The following is a 21,126-nucleotide window of genomic DNA, read 5'->3' on the forward strand; positions in this document are numbered from 1 at the left end:
TATTTCTCTTCAAAACACAGGTTTTGATAAAGATGTATCATGTAAGCTATGAAGAGACTGCTTCTGTGTGGGGCAATTAAGAAATGTAGATTTGGAAATCCAGCTTGTAATGGGAAATGTACTTAACTCTAAAATGAATCAAGAGCCTGAAATAAACTAGTGAATTCCTTCAAACTGACAGAATTATAAGACCAAAGCAGTATATTTCAATTTCTCTACCAGAATTTGCAAAGTCTTTACCTGTTAGCACTGATTTTGATATCAAATTCCAGGCTGTTAGGATCACTATTTGTTTTCATTTCCAGTAAGCTTCTTTTCTGTTACATTTTGCATACAACTACAAAAAACTTTTACTGAGTAGATCTAACTGCTAACCACTTACTCAGAGCTGAAAGCAGCAATCTGTTATGAATCATTCTGTGGGTATTAAAAGACAATGAGTTCTTTCACATCTTCTGGTTTAATTCTTTCTCTCTAGATAATATCCCTTATTTCAATTACAGTGTTTATCTTTTGAAGGCAACTTACCCTCCCACTAATTGCAGTATTCCTAGAAACACCTGGCACTTTTTTCCTTCATACTTTACAGCTCGGTATGAAAAACAGCATCCTTAAATCTTTGCTATCTCATGGGCCACAACACTGAAGAAGGAAAATGTTTTTGCCTAGACCATAATTTACTGTCCACATCAACCTGACCTAAGACAGATATGGCATTCTCATTTTTAAGTCCTTTGCAGAGTGTTCAAGATGCTGCATTGTATTTCCTATGGGCAGATGCTGAATTTGAGTTGTGGAGTAGCAATCTCCAGCTGCAATGCAAAAATTCCCTAAAATGAGGCAGTTCAATCACCCAGGTGCAATGTGGCTGAGTCTTCAGTGAATAGCATATCTGAGAACTTCGCTTAAAGACAGACAAAATTCAAACTGAAGGATGAAATCCAAATCAGCTGTATCATGAGGAAAAACCTTCTTTCAACCAGGGAGTAGGCAAATATTGAGATCAGGGATGTGCTACATTGATTCTGGAAATAAAAGAAAGCTTTTTTTTAATGATCCTTGTGGGTTCCTTCAAATCCAGGATATTCTGTGTTTCTACAAACACTGTAATTGACTCATTTACATTAGCTTATTCTTAAGGAGAGGATCTCCTGCACTACCCATATCATCATGGAAATCAGCCCACTGCCATTTGCTTAGAGAAACATCAAGTGCATTGAGCTTCCTCCAAAATTTCCCTTCTCGTGTCAAGAATGAGAATTGCTGCACACAGCTCTGTTGTGGAAGAGTTGTACTGTGGAAATTTGGGGCAAAGAAAGGAATAGTTACCTCTGCTCAACACCCACATAAAACCATTCTTTTACTTATTTGCCTGAGAAAACAAAACATTTCAGAAAATATCAGATCATGTTTCAGTTATTTGGAATTATACTAAACAGGAAAAATGAATTATGATGTTCTTTTTGTTTAGAAAGCTGATACTTGTTAAACGTTTTCCTTTGGAAACAGTCATCTCCGCACTCCTCCTCCTTTTTTAAATTAACTTAGGGCTTGCTTGATTTCTTGGTGAATTTCCAGTTTTTATATCTTTTCCAGCCAGATCTCATCCAAAAAGTGCCGTAGCTAGAGCCTTAGTTCACTCAGAGTTGCCATAAATGTAAAAATCTCAATATACAAAACCCAGAATCTTGTGCATGTTTGTTATCTAATATAGTGTTTTACCTTTCATATAATATTTCTAACATCAGTTTCACCTACCATACTCACATATTATTTGTTTAAATATTAGTCTTACGTTACATTAAAAAAAAAAAGTCCTTTGGCAAACATTATTAGCAAAAACATCTGTTTGGGGGCAGTTCAAAATGGCCCTGTACTTTTGAAAAGCCTGTAGCTGGTTACTTCAGTTACATATATTAGTAAATGGAAAATAAAAGATCAGAGAGAAGAAAAGGTGAAACCTGGTGAGGCATGGACAGATATTGATTTTAAAAGAGCTCTTATTCCACAGTTACTGACCCTATTTGTCTTCTCCCTCTTCCTAAATTGTATTTACTGCTATACATGGTCTTTCCTCAAGCATCACAGGGAAGCAATAAATGTATGGATGAAATAATAAAGGATAAAAGAGAACTAAAAAGGTCTCGTGTAAAGAGAAATTAGCATACTTGCAAACACAGGGTCAAATTCCCTTATTAATTTCAGCAGTGAACCTTATTGAAAATTGTTGTGGATACAGTAACAAAATGTGCCCTTAAAAGCTGGCAGGATCCCTGTGGTGTGTAATCCATGGACCTGCTTCTGATTTGAATCCAGTCACTTACTTTCTCAAATGTAGCAACTTATGAGGACACTCACAGTGCAATTGCAGTAATGTCTGCCTATAATAATACAACATATAATATAGAATCCCCAAAACTCTTTTCCACACCACCAAAGTACATAATAAATCACATGTCACAAATGCTACATCACCCAAATACTTGTATGCTTGTGCAAGCAGCAAACAGAATGGACCTGTCAATACTTCCATAAGAAGAGATATCTAATATAAACAAAAAATGAATTATTAAGATACTTTGATTTTAACAAGTAGAAATAGAAGCTTGCAACTTTTTAGAATGAAGAACAATTTTTGTGATGGTATTATAATAAAGCTTGTGAAATTATACCATGAATTCACATTTTAATTATGCAATAAAGGATGAACAGGCATCCCACCAGAGCCAGCAAGACCCAAACTTAAGCATATATGAAGCACAACACATTAAATAGGCACCAAGTTATTACAGCATAGCAAGCCAGGATTAAAAGAAGCATGCTTTCCATTCTTAGACAAGCATCAGTTATAAATCACTTCTCTCCAAACAGAAATGGTTCTGAGTCAAATAAAGAAAAAAAGGGAAAAGAAAAAGGAAAAGCAAAGGTCTAACTGCCAGGTAAACTCAATTTAAATGTCATGTCTTATTAGAACCCAATAAGTGGAACGTCTGTTTTCCCCCTTTGGTTGAGCCATCACATTTGTCAAAATTTTATGATAATTCATTCCATCATTCCTCAGACATTTAAATGACAGACAGTCATTGGGAAAAAAAAAATCCCTGTAATCCTACTATTCACGTTAAACTGCCTCTAGAGAGTTTTTTGAAGTACACCACATCATGGTAGGAGCAGAGCCCTAAACTTCTCAATTTCACTTATGATTTGCTGCCTTTTTGGAAAATGACAATAAATTGGCTCTCTACTATTCTTGACCTCTTGACTTTTGAACTCTGGCTGTCCATGCCTTAACTTTGCTTGTTTAAGTCAGCAGCTATTGTATCACTCTGATCCTCTCCCAGAGGGTTCTGGAGATTTAAGTTTCCTGAACGGTTAAGCTCCCCCTCTAGTGTTCACTGCTCATCACATTATTCCTCCAAGAAGGGAAGAGACATGTTACTTCATAACTTCTCACAGAGATGGCTTCTACTCATTAATAGCTTAAGACTTTAATGGCAGTAGCAGGAAAGGATAAACAGAAACCTTTAAATGTGTTTTTATTCGGTTTCTCTCAGCTACTTCTGTAAGAACAAACAGAATATACCAATGAAGATTCAAGTCTGAAATTAGTGTAGAACAATGCCTGATCTTTAAAACAACAACAACAAAAAAGAAATCTAGTGTCATGCAGAATATCTGAAACAGTCAGGGTATAGAAGGCAAAAAATAGCATATCATTATCCCTGGGAAAGCATCCATTTGTTCATGGGTAAGTTAATAACTGAAAATCAGGTGTGAGAAATCTTCATTTCAGTGCTCATTACTAATGAAATATGGGAACGGGTTTTTCACATATCTCTTTCCTTACCAAATCTTGCTAGTGATCTGCAAAATACATCCCTTTTTGCTTGAGGGTCATCATATTCATATATATGCCTGAACATTGATGATTTGGATTTACTTTCATGAAACAAAATCTAAATGCAAATCAGCTAGTTATAATAATCAAAATCTGGAAACCTGAAAGGTTAAAAGTTCAGTGTCTTTGTTAAACACAGCCTTGGACCCGCATCTAGGCACAACCAGGAATTTATTGTACTGTGAAACACTGAAAAAATAAACCCTGTGTTTTCAAATGAGAGTATGTCACCATATCATCTGTAAATCTGATTTAACTTTAAATTCATGGTGTTTGAGTTAAAGCAAGAAATGTAAAAGCAGACCTTCCCTGCAAGTCCCTCTTTGCAAATCCAGAACATAAAAAACTCCCAAATGAAACAAACTCTTCACAAAATATTTTTAAAAATTCAAAGCACAAATGATAATCTGTGACAGAAAATATTTTCGTTTTTATTAGCCCAGGTAATTTTTCTTAACTGGTATCTACCTGTGATCCATATATGCAATACTTCTCCTGTAGCAGCCATTGTTAAAATGCACAGAAATAAAAAAAAGGGAAAGTTAAACAAATGTCAACTAAAATCCCACTAGTTTTGTTTTAGATATGAAAACATCTATTCAATGATCTCCAAGCAAAATTCTGATGGAGCAATTTCCACTGTTCAAATGACTCTCTAGCAAAAAAAATGCTCTTGAAAATTATGTTCATTGTGGCAAAATTTTCTTTCAAAAGAAAAATAGAAATCATGCCCTGTTTGATAACTTCTAGATGGCCTATTTAACTTTTGCCTTTTCAGTGTGACTTCTCTTCTTTTTTTCCTCTCAGTATTAAATATTGCAGCATGTAAAATTTGAAGTAAAAATGTAAAACTTATTCGAACAAAATTTGACACTTTAATGGATTTAGTGTGTTTTTTTTTTTTTTTCTCACTATATTCTTTCATGAACAATTTCAATATCTGGATTTTTCATTCCAAGTCACATCAAAAACTTTAACTCCCTGCTGCAGAGGACAATTCTGCCGTCTGAGTCCTTCTGCAAGGTATACACATTAGCAAATTTTTGGTACTTACAATAAAAAAAAAGTTTCAGAAAACAGAACTGCAAATTTTGCAAGCTTCTTAAAGTTGTTTATTTTGCTAGCGTCCAGCAGAGCTCTGTGATCAGAATATATTTAGACTGGTTAGTTCTGTGAGTTGCAAGTACGTGTGGATTATATCTGTGCTGGGGAATTTCTAGCTGAAGTGGACAGAACTATAGAAATTCATCTTAGGGCAGTCTCTTTACAGAAGTGCAGTTTCTAAAGTAGTATAGAAATAAACTGTATGGAGTGCACAGCTAGGGCATGGATTAATTATTTTGGAAGAAATAGAGGGGTTAATATGAAAATATGAAGGATCATCTTTAATACCATTTGTTCCGGGTACAGGGCACTGTTGGACAGAGAGCTAAAATATAATGAGAATTGACTAATGAAGCATTAAAGCATCCATAAAGCAAAATCTGATGTCTTCCTTACGTGTAGACCACTTAACATTGCATGCAAAAGCAAGTACCTAAATAATACACACTTCAGTTCCTCAGTACTACAGTAACAGTATCCATCCTGTCCAGCTGTCCTCCAGCGAACATCCCGGAGAATAACATGCCATTGAGGCTGAGGAGATTGTCTGGTGTCAAACTGGCTGATGTTCCCAAAAATGGGCAAATATTCCCAAAAATCATCTGTGTTGCAATAGGGATGGCCTGATTCACAGACCAAGGAGATAAGTCTAATGAGAAACACAGCCAAAGGCAGTACATAAATATGGCTCAAACTTTAACTCAGAATCTTAATCAGTTTCTAAATTGTTCCTCTGGCAAGAAATCAGTTGCTGTGTGAAGAAGAGCAGGGTGCAGAGAAGACATTCAAGAAGAAGAAAAAATAAAGACACAGATATTCTACCCATCACACAAAATTCCCCTCACGGAGGAGTCAGAACAAAGTAACAGACACAACACTCTATCAGAATATTTGCTCCTGAAATCTGGTTCCTTCAACAGTAAAAGAGATATAAATATAATTTCAGACATTTAAGAATAAAAGATGGCATGGACTCCAAAATATGTATTAAAAAAATGGTATTGACTGGTAGTGTAGACATAAAATGAATAAGAGAAAGGTTAAAAATAAAGAAGGAAAAATAAATTTTGTCTATCATTTTTCTGGACAAAGAAAATTCTTAAGAAAATAGGAAAAGGAGATAACAATTGAACTGATAAGGAATTCTTTATAAAAATGCATCTAATATCTTATTAAACAATCACACTTCTCTTGAAGGATATTATGCCTAAAATGTGTTTAAATTGGCAATTTAACACACTTCTGAATTAAAGGAAAAAACAAAACAAAACAACCCCCCAACTTTGTAGATAATAAGATTGCAGTTATAAGTCCTATACAAGATTAGAACAATCCTTCATTTAACAATTTAGTGTGTTTGCAAGGTATCTTGCAGAAGATATTTGAGCATCATTGAAACCATGTAGACACTGAATATGGATTATAACTTTGTTTTCTGGGCTGCCCCTGTGACTTTGATCTACTTGGAGAATGCTTGAACTTCACCAGTTCATTAAATCATTACCCAAAGAAATTATATGTGATTGGACAACACTCTTGCCTTTCAATGAGTAAAACCTGCTAAATATTTGAATAAGCTTTAGCTCTCTTAAATTCTTTTTTCTTTACCATCTGGAATTACTATATGATGCAGATATCTGTCTATAACCTTTATAGGGCTGTAAAAATGTGAAACCTACAGTATCTGAAGTTTGTATATAGGTTCATTTGGTACTCAGAAAATATTTTCTTCACTAATATCTCAAGTGTAGCTTATATAACTGCATTATATTGTTGGGAAATCAGGAATAAAACATCCTCTTGTAATTTCAATTAAATCAAAAGTATTTCTGGCTTGTTTATGACAGAGGTGGGACAGAATACTCATGTTCTTTGAACTCCCTACCTATTTAAAATATGACTTAGGATATTGCTTCGTTACTATATATCCATCTATCTTCTACTACTTTTTTAAAAAAAATGAGGCTACATAGCAAAAGAAATTAATACTCTTATTTCTTTATTTCCTTGCTTGGAGATTGTAAAGGAAATAGTTTGATTTGCTGATAGGTTTTCTGCTTGTTTGTTTAATTTGGTGAGTATTTATGCATGTGCAGGTTTGTTATATATGTATGGGAAGGAATTATTTCTCAGGAGACAATCTCTGAATCTAACTCTGTGGTCAGTTTTGTGTTCTTTCTTATTTCTTGTGAGAGTTAATTCCATAGTCAAGGCTGAGCCTGTGTAACTAAGCATCCCTCCTGTTAGTCAACAACTGCACTGAACTGCTGCCACGAAAGGTCAGGTAAGAAAAGCTGATCTCTTGGATATCAAGGATCAAACCCTTGGAGGGATCTGGGCAGTGGATCACAGACCTTGAGCCAGACAGTTCCGTCAGCGCAATATGAAAGGGAGAGCAGTAAAGGTAGAACTGACTACTAAGCAAATTGATTGACAGACCTTCTTGGTGGGGCATATACTCTCCTACCCTTCCTGAGTTTCTAACTGGTGCTTTTTCATGGTGTTTTTCATTCTTAGATATAATGAGCAACAATAATACTGTGTTATATTTTTCGTCCTCTTTAATATTCATAGCAAGTAAATGCAGATCAAGCCACTACACATAAGCACCAAGGCTATCCAATTTTCCTTACCCTAAATACTCTCAGCAGCAAACAATGCTATCATTTTAACAGTTCTTTCTCTGGAAGTTCACCTTTTCTGTTGCCTCTTTTTATTTTTTTTTTCTTTTCCTGGTGATTCTTATGCATATGATTCTTCAGAGAACCAATCAAAACTCCTTCTCCCAATGCAAATCAATCAATCATTTTCTTATGGCTGACAAGGCCTGTTACATACTACAGAATCCCAAAGCATCCATTTATGTTTCCTTAACAACAGGTTTTTCTTCTGTTTGCCACAGAGAGATTGACAAATTCTTTAGAGGACAAATACACAGACATGTATGTTACTAACTCCAGTAATGGGTCTCACTGTTATCTAATTTCTGGTATCAGGCCTGCCTTTAAAAGACCTCATCTATCTTGTCATATATAGCAACAGTTGGAAAAGTTAAACTATACAGAGACACCACATTTTCTACACCTTTCCATAACACTGAGGCTATTTAGAGAAAAAATTTTCCAGACTCCCGTCATTTACTATCAGATTGAAGCTGTACCTCAGATGAGTAGTGTAGAAAGGACAGTTTTAAAGTAATTACCTTCTCTTTCTTTTGTAACATTGAAAGGAAAAATAGTTTTTTTTCTCTTTGCAAGGGTGCTTGACACCCAGAGGAAGATGATGGAGAGGAACTGGAATGATGAACCCTCTACTGGCCCTGCTCAGCCTTTGGGTTAGGTGAATTGAAGGGAATGGTATGAAAAGAGTAAAACCTCTACTTGTGGCTGACTTATTCTGGGCTTTACACTGACTCTGTTAAAAGTTTTCAGTTTTGTAAAACCTAATGATCATTAGTTTTAGTGGGCTCTATGCAGTTAAGGCCTATTATTTTTGGATGAAAGAATTTGATGGGCAAAGAGATGTGAGATTTAGAACTTTTCTATATTCCTTATGCAGTCTTCCACTTGTGAAAGTAGTGACAGGTATACAACATTTGAAAACCTATGCATCTCCAAAATTAGTTCTGGTAGTGTTCTTACATGCAAAGAATATTGCTCGAAATCTGCTAAAGAGCAAAATGCATGTATACCAGTGCATGTGTTCCTAACTCAAATGTACTGCAATTTGGAGACAATTTCTTAAAAATTCTATTAATGGATATGAATTGTTTCATGGGTCTTCCTTTTATTTTTTTTTGTTTTGACCTTTCTATTACCCATCCCTTTAAAGAGTTAATGGATAAGGCTGAAAAAGATATGGATGCTCAGTTCAGAGATGGTGTTTTCCAACCACAGATACTGAAGAAATTGCCTTCTAGATTTGTGCCAGAATACTTTAACATTTTAAAAAAGCATATTTTGCATCTGTTAAAAGTACTGGATTGACCACCACCGAGACCTGTTCAGTAGTGCAGGCAGAAAAAGTGAAAGTTGTCTTACATCAATGTTCTGGATGGATTTTAACCTTAAGATGATCCATATCTGAAAATGGAAGTGTATCCTCTACAACCATTTGGTACTAAAACTTCTTTTCAAAGTGACAGTAACTTTACTGGGTACTCTTAAAACTGCACAGACAATCATATTTCCTGTTGATTATGGGGCACCACTAATGAAGTGCCATGACTTTAATCATTTAATCAAACTCATTTATGGGCAGGAGTTAAAGTATCATTACGTTAATCTGATGTTTTTTCCGATCTTGGACAGGCTTGCCTTATGCTAGAGGAAGCTACAGCACTCTAAACACTTGCCCATATTATATCTGCTGTGAAGAGGCCAGCTGAAGTTTGGACACTGCAAGAAACACCTGTAATATTTCTCAGGCATTCACATATGCCAAGTATAGGACTTGTAGGAAGCTGCAGAAGTAATAGTGTGAGTACAATGTCTTTTACCTGGAATTAAATACCCTGGTATTTGTCAAAATTGGACAGGAACAAAAAGTCCAGAAATATTGGATATTTTTCATAGTCTGAGAAAAGAAGTGGTTAAGTGCATAGAGTAGAAATGCAGAAGCTGGGGGTTTTTTTAAGCTTTTCCATAGGTTTCCATATTCTTCTAAATTCTTGGTAATGAAGCTACCAAGAAAAGTAATCCTCAGTATGCTTTTAATATCCTGAACTTTTTCAGAACAGGTCAGTATCCTAAGAAGTAACAATATTATTCAACCCTTCTATGCAGCTACATTTAGGATGAAATAAGGGAAGCCATGCCCAAAGTGAAAGATAAATAGAGCAAATGGGGAGATCTTTAAGACTATAATAAAAACCATAAAAATATCTTCCATTTAAGAAAGTTAAGTAATGAATGCAGAAAAGGCAACTGTGATGTTTAGCTAAGTCTGTGCACAATTTTTATGATTTTTTTTTCAAAAAAAGTTAGAACACTCAATTATCACAGAAAAAAAAATTATTGACTTTGCTTCACAATGTGAGACAAACTGAATATATTCTAACAATGCCTCAAAATTATTGCTCTTATATAGTGACTCTCAAAATCACCAAAATGCTTGACATCTAACTGAGGAGACTGAATCTACTACTAGTGTTAAAAATATTCCACATAGCACAAGGACAGCAAAACAGTGTCTGTTTACTGTTATCTTCCTATTTCATATGCATGTTTCAAGATTTTCGACCATTTTCACTCCATCTTACAGTGATGCATATTGCACAGCCTTGCATAGTAGACAATTATAAAATTTGAAGTTAGATTCTACACTGAAATAAACTGAGATGTTTTTTCTGACTTTGACACCTAATTCTACATATAAAAAAGTGACCTCTTTAGAAAATTTTTCACACCATACATTTTAATCTTCTGACCAGGAAAATTTTTACAACAGCACTTTAACAGGTGCAGTGTTGGGTTGGGCTGCTCTAGAGAGTGAGATGATGTTCTGCCGGAAGCATTTTAATTTGATTACATTCATGCTGATTTACACCAGATGCAGTCTGACCCATCCAGAGTATGAAACTACCCAGAATCCTGCATCCTGCAAGTAAAACAAAGCTACTTGAGATTTTCACGTGCAGAGACAGTTTGGTAAAATCAGATGAGAATAAGTCTGCTTTGAACCAGCCACAGACATAGCAGAAGACTGAACTTTCAGGGCATACATTGGTTATTATAGGTTGTACTGTATGAAGGAGACACACTAACACACAAGCAAATGGCATGAAACAGCAGAGATGCTTTGCTCTGATTTAACCTCTCAAGATTTGGAGCATACAGGGGACAGGATATCCTTTACAATATGTTTTGAAGTACAGCATAAGAGGGCACATATCTTTCCCCAAACTGTAGCTCTGTCTTTCTCCATACAACAGCCACCATAGACTTTCCCCCATGTGCCTGGAACCACGAAGGCTTTTTCCTTTTCCTGCTTGCAGAAGGTTTAGAAGATTCTGGAGCAACCTCCAAAACTGTCAAGATATAAGATGGTTATCATGCTGCTCATGTATATAAGATCTTATCCTTAAAATGAATTTCCAGGAAGACCTTAAAGCTTCTGTTTTTGAAAGCTTTTCTAATGTGTTTTCTGTCAATATTTTAAGAAGGTGCTTTTGATAGTGGACATCTTAGTTTTGTGTCATGTAATTGAAATGTTTTGCTTCTCAAAGTTCACAATATCTGAAAATATCAAACTGTGGCTGCAAATGACTTTTATAATCAGGATTAAGAAGAAACAAATTGGATGTTCAAAATCTGTGTCAGCATTTGGCTTTCAGTATATGAACATTGTGGCAAAAATTTTGTCAAGACTCAGCTCCTGTATTAATTCTTCCATCCAAGTTCAGAAAAATAAATACTACCAGTGTTAACACTCCCCCATTTGTTTTTTTTTTAACTTGTCCACTTAGAAAAAGTGTCTGAAGATTGACAACCTGACTTATGAAACACACCAGTAAAAGTGGAAAAGATTATGAAGTGATAATTCCTAATACACAAAATTATACTACTAGTTTCTTCCATCAACTTGTAATTGTTTTGTCTAATAGAACTTTAAAAAAAAATTAAAACCAAATCACTAAAACTTGTGCTACACTTTAGCATGGAAGCCATCTATTATCCCTCATTTATCTGTATTACTGACCCCCAAGCATGCACAGCATTTTGCATATGTGTGTGCATCTAGTCTTTCTTCCATGAAGAGTACAAGGTTGAAATCTTGAACCCTAATGCTATGTAATCTTGAGAATAGGACCTCTGAGAAGAATGACAAGGATATATTCTGATAGGATGAATTAAAAGAAGAGTAAGAAGCAAGACGGGATATCAATGACAGCATTTTCAAAGCAAGGTTTATGTGACAGTTCTTCACAGTAATCATATTACTGCATATTCCTTCTAAGAGTTTTGTGGAAAGATCAATAATATACTGTAGATTATGTTGCAATACAATTGAGAAGTTATCCTCCCTGGCATGCTTATTTACTTGCTGATTTGAATTCTAAAAGAGCAGAAAGTTTATGAGGTAAGAAACAAGTAGACACAATATAATCTGTAATATTATGCCAGATTAATTTGGTTTTCTTGAATATCTCACTAAACAGTATTATAATTATTGATTTTATTCTGTACATATCATTACACGAAAAAACCCCCAACAAATGAAGAACACTGCTGGCTTCTAAACTTGTGGGGAGGGAAAAATTATTATTTTCAATTAATTGATAAAATGTGACTTCAGTGGACTCTTCAGACCATTTACTGCCTTGATGTTCCTCAATGTTCCTAGGTCTTCCACTAGGTGATTTGTGTATTATGCTATTGAGATTCTTCACTTCAATATTGACTACTGTCAATAAACTGAAAATTACTCTAAAAAGTGTCATAAGGAGAAAAAACTATAAATATGGAGTCAACATAAGAGAAAAATCATAACTTGAAATAAGCAGAAGTGCACAAGGAAAGTGGACATGAGATAGAGTTGAATCTTATGGTCAATTTATGCTCAAATTAGAATCAAATTATCGTTAAAATAATTTACAGAAGACATAGGGCATTGAAACTGGACTGCATGAGAAAACTGTTCTCCATTTCTTGAATTCAACATGAACACCACTGCTGTTCCTAAATTACTTCTGAAGATTGGCTTTTGTATTGTAATGGAATTGTTATGCAAATATGACTTACTACAAAAAATTAGAGCTGTTATACTACCCTTATGGCTTTATGCTAATTTGTAAGGAGTTTACTATGACCCCATGAGTCATAGAAGATTCTGCCCACTGGTGCCCCACAGTCTGTCCAGGGATGGAGATTTGTTCTTATCTGTTTCAGTAAAACAAACAAACAAAGCACACTCAAAAAACAGAAACAAAAACTTGGTTTGTTCTTTCTGCCTGTTCTTACAGAAGACGACATCAACTGAAAACACCAGCTTAAAAACCTCCAAACTCTAAGATGCTTAATATGTAAAAGAAAATCCTGGTATTCAGCAAAGTCTGAACTGTTCTTTAAATCTACTATTACTCAATATGATGAAGTATTTTATCAAGATCTATATAAGCAGAACCTGATGGATCTTGTCAGACTGAATTATTAAAATTTTAGCAGAAGGGAAAAAAGAAAGCTGATGGATATTTCCACCTTTTCTGGTTGTGATGAAAACCAGTATGTTTTATGTATTTAAAATTAATGTTACAAGAAAATCAGTTCATCTTTACAGACTTGTTTCTTGGTATCCATTTAAAATGACAGTTTAGTGTTGAATTATATCTATTTTGGTGTGACTACTATGCAATCTTATTCTGTTTATCTGTGTAAAATATTTTTATAACTTGTCAAAAATCATATTTTCCTTTTTCTGGTTCATTTAGCAGCAGAAATAGCAGATAAGCCAAACTAAAAATAAAATCTGTGTCCACTGGTTGGATGTTAGAAAATTGTACATTCTTTTCACAGGAAAAAATCACGTATATATAGTTGTAGATTTGCAGTTTAGGTGTTATCCATGCATAAAAAAAAAATTTCCTTGCACAAAAAGATGGAATCTCCAGAGGTGTTTAGATCAAGACAAAATATCCTTTGAGAAAGTATAATCCAACATATGTCAACATCAAATAAGATGATCCAGCTGTCAGTTTTGTGATGATGGGAACATTGGAAACCAATCAAAGATCGGAGCAGTATTACAATTATATTTTTTGTCAATGGATACATCATCATGTTTGAAACATTATACTAAGCTCTTTAAGTTTCTTGTAGAACAACAACATATGTATATAATCACTTTTGTCTGTACTAACATGAAACAACAATACCTTTAAACTCCTATTCATCCAGAGAGAGAAAGTCAGTAAAAAGTTTTCATTTTGTCAAAAGCAGGAGTGGAAACAAAAGGTCCTAATGAAATTATCTGTTTACAAAATGCTAAGCAAGGGTTCTCTTGGAAAACTGCCTTAAATCCAATTCTGTTTTTTAATGTGGCTTGGAAAGCTGTCACTGAAGCTCTTCTGCCTTGTCTTTGGGAATGCAGTGACATGACTTTTCAAAAAACCCCAAAGAAACTAAACCTGAATTAAAAACTGTTTAACTCCCCCATCCCCCTTCCCTCCAACTTTGCTTTGGCTCTCTAAATAGCCCAGGAGAGATAAATCAAAGCCTGAACTGTAACCTTACACTTATATACTTGTTAAGTGACTTTTTTACGGTCTGTTATTGCTGGAAATTGGATTGCTTTTAAACTAATGTTGTCTGGCGGGCAAAAGTGAGTGAAATCGCAAAGCCTGGAGGAACACTAATTACTTGTTTTAATTAGCAGCAACTTTCACTAGAGTATAATCTCCCCACAGGCCACTTTTCGGTAGGTGTGGAAAATTAAAGAAAAAAAAAGGTACATAGAAACAAACCAATAATCTCTTATTTATTCCTGAATGAGAGCTGTGCTCTTATTCCAAGGTAGGCGTAGGCTTTAGAGGGAGCTGCTCACTCCAGGGGGAGTGGGGCCTGCAGCACTGGCTGCTTCACTTGGAGACCTTTGGCAATCAGCTGCACAAAGCAGTCCCTTATTTTATGCTGCTACATCATAAAAGTGCTCCTTTTGTTACATTTCCTCCCTTTAAACGGCCTTAATCCTCTTCTTTTCAGTCCAGCCTCTGGTGAATTCCTCAGGGACATCTCACTTGTCACAAGAACTGCAATAGCCCTCTTGGCAAATCTTTCAGCCTTTTTTGACTTCTTGGTTTTTATTGCCACATTAAGTCTCACTTTTCATTCCCCTCAACATAGAGGAACCCACTTAATGATAGAAATTCCTCCACTCTCCCCTATGTCACCACTTTGTTGCTGAGAGGCAACTTGTCAGTCTGGAAATCAAACATGGTTTTCAGCAGGTGGACACTGCTGAAAGTCATGGGCTGAGAAATGGGGAGGCACAGGGAACTTGGCTTCCCGCAGAAAATTAAGTCATCCATGAAACCTTTTCATTTACAGGGAACTGGATTTACAGCTGGTTTTAATGTCCGAAAGAGCTTGAATACAGGTGTTTCTCGTGGAGTGTACATGGGTTTATGTGGCTGGATGATCAACCGAGATGATTATTACTTTTATTAATGACAAGTGACATAAATTTCAAGGCAGAAGAAAAGAATGAGTACCTCTGTTTTGATTATTGGCTAAAAAAGGGCTACGAAAAATACTAACATCTTAGTTAAGCACTGTTTGGAGTCGTAAGAGCATGGTAAAGCTCACTAAAAATTGTAAATATATGTTGAATTATAGAAGATATACCCATATATAACCTGGATTTATATTAGATATAGGGATCCCTTTAATCTCATAAATTAGGAAACAAAAATTTGTCTTTTAAGAACAAAAAAGAGAATGTTCTCATCATTTGTGTTACTTTACATTGAGCTGACTAAGTTTCTTGAAACAACATGACTTCAGCATTTTACTAAAATTTCAGGTCTTACTAAACTCTAGAGCTATGCCAACTTTTGTCCCTTGTCTGGAGAGGACACATTGAATTGAATTTTTCATCTATCATTTATTTTCGTCTCTTAAGTGAAGACACAACATGCAACAAAAGGAGAAATATTTCTTAATTAAATGTAAATATTTACATGCTAACTCTTTTTAGCTGGAATTTGAAAAGGACAACACAGAAACGTGTTCTCTAATGATACACACTTTTGTGTTTATGTATACACATATATGTACACATACATGTATACTTTTGAGACAATGTAGAAATCAGTCTATAATATCAAAGTTGTTGAGACGAATCATGATGTCTCTATCAGTGGAGTAGAGAGCACAGGAAGAATATGCTTCCAGAAATACAGGTTACAGATGCTGGAGTGACAGCTGCCACCTCCTGATCAAAGTATTCATCTTTTGGTCTTAATTAATCTGATGCAATGATATAGGAAAAAAAAAAAAAAAAGGCAGCATTTTTAACTACTGCTTTTCATTTGTCTTATATGCTACCTCGCAAAGTTGCAAAGCTGGTATTATAACATCTTTATGTGAAAAGTGTTTTACAGCTTTATCCTTTTGTTACATTCTGTCACTTATAGGCAAGATTGCCACATTTTGTAATATACTCCAAAACACACTTTGTGGTGCATTTCAAGCATGAAAGCAAATAACTGCTTTTGTAAAAAAAAAACCAAACCAAAACAAACAAAACCCCCATGTCCAGAAGCAAAAATCCGCACAAGCTAGGGAGGAAATAAAAATCACAAGAGCAAAAAACTGAAAGCACCAAGAAAAGCTCTGGACATTATCACACAATGGATTCTCATTTGTGCCGTTTTTGCCTAAGAAGGAAGTGTCATTCCTTAATAAATAACATTTTTACCATCTGGGGAAAAAAAAGGACGGATACAAGTTGAAAAATATTCACTGAGCACATTAAAGCAGCATTCTTGTCATTGTGAATACACATGACCAACCTGCGTCCTCAGTGAGAGGTGAGAGACAGTTTTGGGTAATAAGGCAAGGAGAATTACAAAATGTATTTAATAATAACAGTAATCATAATCATCATCATCATCACCATGATCATCACAACAGCAACAATAATAACAACAATAATGATAACAATAATAACAACAGCTATTACTACTATTACTACAATAACAACAACAACAGCAACATTAATAATCTGGTTTCTTTGCCCGCACTCCTCAGGATGATTTTTTGGCTGGATTTGGCAGTGTTTTTTACCACGGTAGACATTTGCTGGATTTCATTTTCTCTTTCTCTGCCTCCCTGAGCTGGCTCCAGCGAGCTGGTTGTCTGGAAGACAGAAATTGAAGGAAGGAGAGATTTGAAAGAAAAAAGTAAACATTACCAACAAAGACTATAATTGAAAGGGGCTTCATGAGCAAGGGGTGTTGTCGGAAAGCAAAATAGGCGAGGGTGGGGCTGCCTGGGGCTCTTTGTCTGCATGCACACTGGAGCTGCCTGTTGTGCTGCATTGTACTAGGCAGGAATTTACCATCTCGCAAGCAGGCTAATAGCTACCTCTACAAACAAATCGAACTATAAAGCTTAAATATTTATAGCTATTTATGACTCCATTTTAACTATTAGTGGCCACCTCTACCTTCAAGACCTAGGGGTTTTAATTTTTTTTTAATGTTTAATTTTTTTTTTCTTTTAATTGATGGGTTGTACTAATTGCTTGTTAGGCTACTGAGCACCACTCCTGTAGCTGTTCTGTGCATGTTCTGCCACCGAGAAGTGACTGAGGGAAAATAACACTACTACAGTTACTTGTCATATTTACAACACAGCAATAATTTAGAACCTAAATTAGAACAGTTTCAGATTCCCTACCTGGATGGTTAGAAATATTTTAATGTTTTTTTTTTTTTTCATTTAGGTTTCCTGCAAAGATTTTTTTTTTTCACAAATTTGGTGTCACTTGACATGCATAGAGCAGAAACAGGGAAAATACAAACGGAAAAGAGAAGAAGAGATGTGAAGCTTTAGAGAGTAGATAGTTACTGCTAGTTAGTTGCTTGGATGTGTTTGAAGCAGTTTGTGCAAAGAAATACATATTGTGTAACCATTGCAAATGTTAAGTCTCGGAAATAATATCAGGAATAGCTTTCATTAGATCACTTTTAATCTAATCTATATACTTATGGGATCTAAACAGAGATTTCAATACAGCATACACGCCTACAAATTTTCCTTGATTGCATAAGCTTAAGTCACTTCTTAATATTTTGAAGCTATAGCATGTGCATCAATAAAAGAAAAAAAAGTAAGCCAATGAAAACTTAGTGTAATAGTTAAAGCAAATCACATACTAAAAAATCCCTTGGAAAATCTTGATTACATTTTAAAATGTCACAATGTTTTCTTTTGCCAAGGAGTTTCCTGACTGTCTTACTATGGTGAAGTGTTTCTGTTAATACATGTTCTCTTTTACCATAATAACCTCATAACTCTGGGGGAAATCTCATCACTCAAAATTGTACCTTAAGAAAATAAGAGATTGGTTAAAAAGATGTGGGGAAGTTTTCACTTCATGGAAGGCTTTGCTTTTAGACATTTCTTTTTTGTTTGTATCTTTTTTAAGGATAGAAAGATCCCAAGTGTCATACGTCAATAAATCTCTCTCCTCTCCGTACAGCAGCTATACTTCAAGAAAGGTCGTGATAACTACCCTGCAAGATCAGCATAGAGCTCCGTAGTTGTAAGCAAAAGTGCTCAGTGTGGAGCACACAGAGATGTGGATTTGCTGCAAAAGTACTAAGTTAAACACTTTCTTTTCTGGGATGCAGTGTACTCACATGGTTATATGTTTGAAGGGTCAGTCTCTGAAGCATCCTACAAATTGGTAAGTGCTGGTATGTATGAAATGGCATTTTTAATATGAGAGAAGAAACTGCTTTGTCTCATAAGTTTAATAGAAAAGTGCTAATGATCACTTTCTGTACTTCTATGTAAGCATTTTACATCTACATCGAGTAATGTCTTTACCTAAGAGAGTTGTCAGGAAAATAAAATGATCACTTGTTCTGCATTCCACAGTGATGTATTTAAATATTTCTTGCTTAGTACTTACCAATGTTGGAAACATTCAGAACAGTTCTTAATTTTAACTTTCTGTTGACCTTTTCCCTTTTCCACCATTCTCAAATTACTAAATAGGAACTGCAGGAAACATAGCAGCCAATAAATGGTAACCAAAAGAAGACAGTACATAGACACTTGCCAGTTAGTAAGCATTGACTAAGGCTATATGACATATTTGTGTAAAAACACGTGACTTTACTAGTTTGAAGATTTGTATCAAGCAATATTCAATTCTAAATGGAGGAGTAACACAAAAGAAGGGTTTACCAAAATTTGCTTCCTAAAATGTGTTCATATTATGCCAAATTGGATGTCCTTCTAAAAAGTTATGTAAAACTATAGGCAGAAGAATTTATTGTGTGACAGTTATAGTTTCCACTATGTCTGAAATCAGAGAACATACTGATAATGCTCCATCATGTACTTAAAATCTAAAAAGGCCTATTATATTTTTAATAGTGTCTGAAGTATCACTTATTACCTTCTATATGAATTTCAGAATTTTCCTGAGCATTTCTTATATTTCCTCAAATAATAATAATAAAATAATCATCCTCTACATGAAGATTTTTAACATCTGTGATGTCCTTCTCTTAGCTGCTGAAGTTCCTTTCTTGTTACTATCAGGACCTGGAAAATCCAGAGACTAGGAATAGCTAAACTATTTGAGAGAGAGCTGGATTCAATATTTATCAATCATTGGGACAGGCTTTAATTATAAAATGTTTAAATAAAGTTAGTTGCTGATCAAATATGTCGTAATGACTGATAGGAATTGTAGTCCGCTCACTCACAGACAGCTATTGGGGTCATCAGGACTCTGGAGGCTACTACCTTGCAAGAGCATAAAATAGAATTCAGGTTGTGAAAGGTAATATCCTTCAGGTTTTCATCTCTCTAATTTGAAGCCTTTGGGAATTAAAAATTGCATATTTCATTTATGGTGGCCCTGGAGAAATGATCGCCTCACAATTCTCTCATGACCTTCAGGAAGTATAAGCATCCTACGTATTTGACTTTTTATTCTGGAAGGGAAAACAAGAAGATGTAACTAACTGCAAGGTTCACAAGCTGGTAGCTGGCAGATCTTTATACAAAATTTGGAAACATTGAGGGTGCCAAGAACCACAGATTCTACCCTTCACACTCTAAGCATTGAGAAAACCCTCATCACCATGAGAAAATTCTTATCACTGTGAACAAGCATGAAGCACACATAAAGTACATATTTTTGGGAACATGAGGTCCTGAGCTTGGAGGAGGAAGAAACCTTTTCTGTTGCAAGTAGTTATTCTGTAACTTTGCAAAGAGAAGACAAATTGTCCCATTAGCAGTGGAACAAATTGGACATGGTTTCTTGAGGAGTTTGATAGGGTTTTTAACAGCAGTAATTACCACTGCGCCCCTCCTATTCCCATACTGAGATAATGACTTTAGGAACTAATTCTCACCTACCACCTACCCCTTTGGCAACAAGAACATCTTGGTAGGTTTTGTGCTATGGAAGCGCTGATCCTGCACTGAGAGTCTGAGATCTCTGCTTACTGATAGTCTTGTACTACAGGAATAAGTTGGGTCTGTCTTCTGCACCCACTAATTTTCCGGAAACTTACAAGAAGTGAGTTATTTTTTAATCTTTTGTCTGAAATTTCTCTGAAACCTGTTGAAACCATATAGCTGGTCAAAAATCACTAAGGGGGAACTACCAGGCACACAGATGGATGACACAGCCTTATTTTCCTGGAAACCAGGCTATGTCTTCAAATTCCAGCTTCTGTTGCTGTAGTTATTTTCTCACATGCATAAAACACATCAGTTAGTGACCTTCACAAAGTTCAACTGACTTGGATGAGACATAGTAAAACATGTTCTTCAGTGTCTAGCAAGAAAATGAATTCTCTCATTCTGAATGATTACCTGTTGAATGATGCTTTAAGCATATCTGCAGAACATAGCTTCTTCCTACTAAATATAGCAGAGGTTTTTTTGACTTAACTAGTTATCTTGGAAAAAGAGGGTTGTCTTTTACCTTTTGCTCACCCACCTCCTTCACTTATAAGCGATATTAAACCCATTTGCCTGCCTGTCAGCTTGTCACACACAAGTTTACATCTATACTCGTGCACTTATCTGAATCTACAGCCCTTATACACTAAATGCTTTCATAGAGCTGATTTGTAAAAAAAGACCACTCTGCTCTTTCTTCAAGATTAATATTTGTCATAAAGCTTATAAGAGATCAGCCAACTACTCAGCCAGTTCTCTTGAAGGAATAGATAGGTCTTTCTTTTTCTGTAAAACAATTCCCATGCAGATCTGAGCACAGTGAGCTACATATGCATATTGAAGAGAATTTTTTTTTAATAAGACTTTGAGCTAAAGGATTTTTGTGGCCGAGGTTGCTCCTAACAGTTCCCTCCTTCTCCTCCTCTTTAAAATCTTAAATGTTCTGTATTGGCTGTCATAATGCATCCT

The sequence above is a fragment of the Corvus moneduloides genome, chromosome Z (assembly GCF_009650955.1).
Source record: "Corvus moneduloides isolate bCorMon1 chromosome Z, bCorMon1.pri, whole genome shotgun sequence".
In the NCBI taxonomy this organism is placed as follows: domain Eukaryota; kingdom Metazoa; phylum Chordata; class Aves; order Passeriformes; family Corvidae; genus Corvus; species Corvus moneduloides.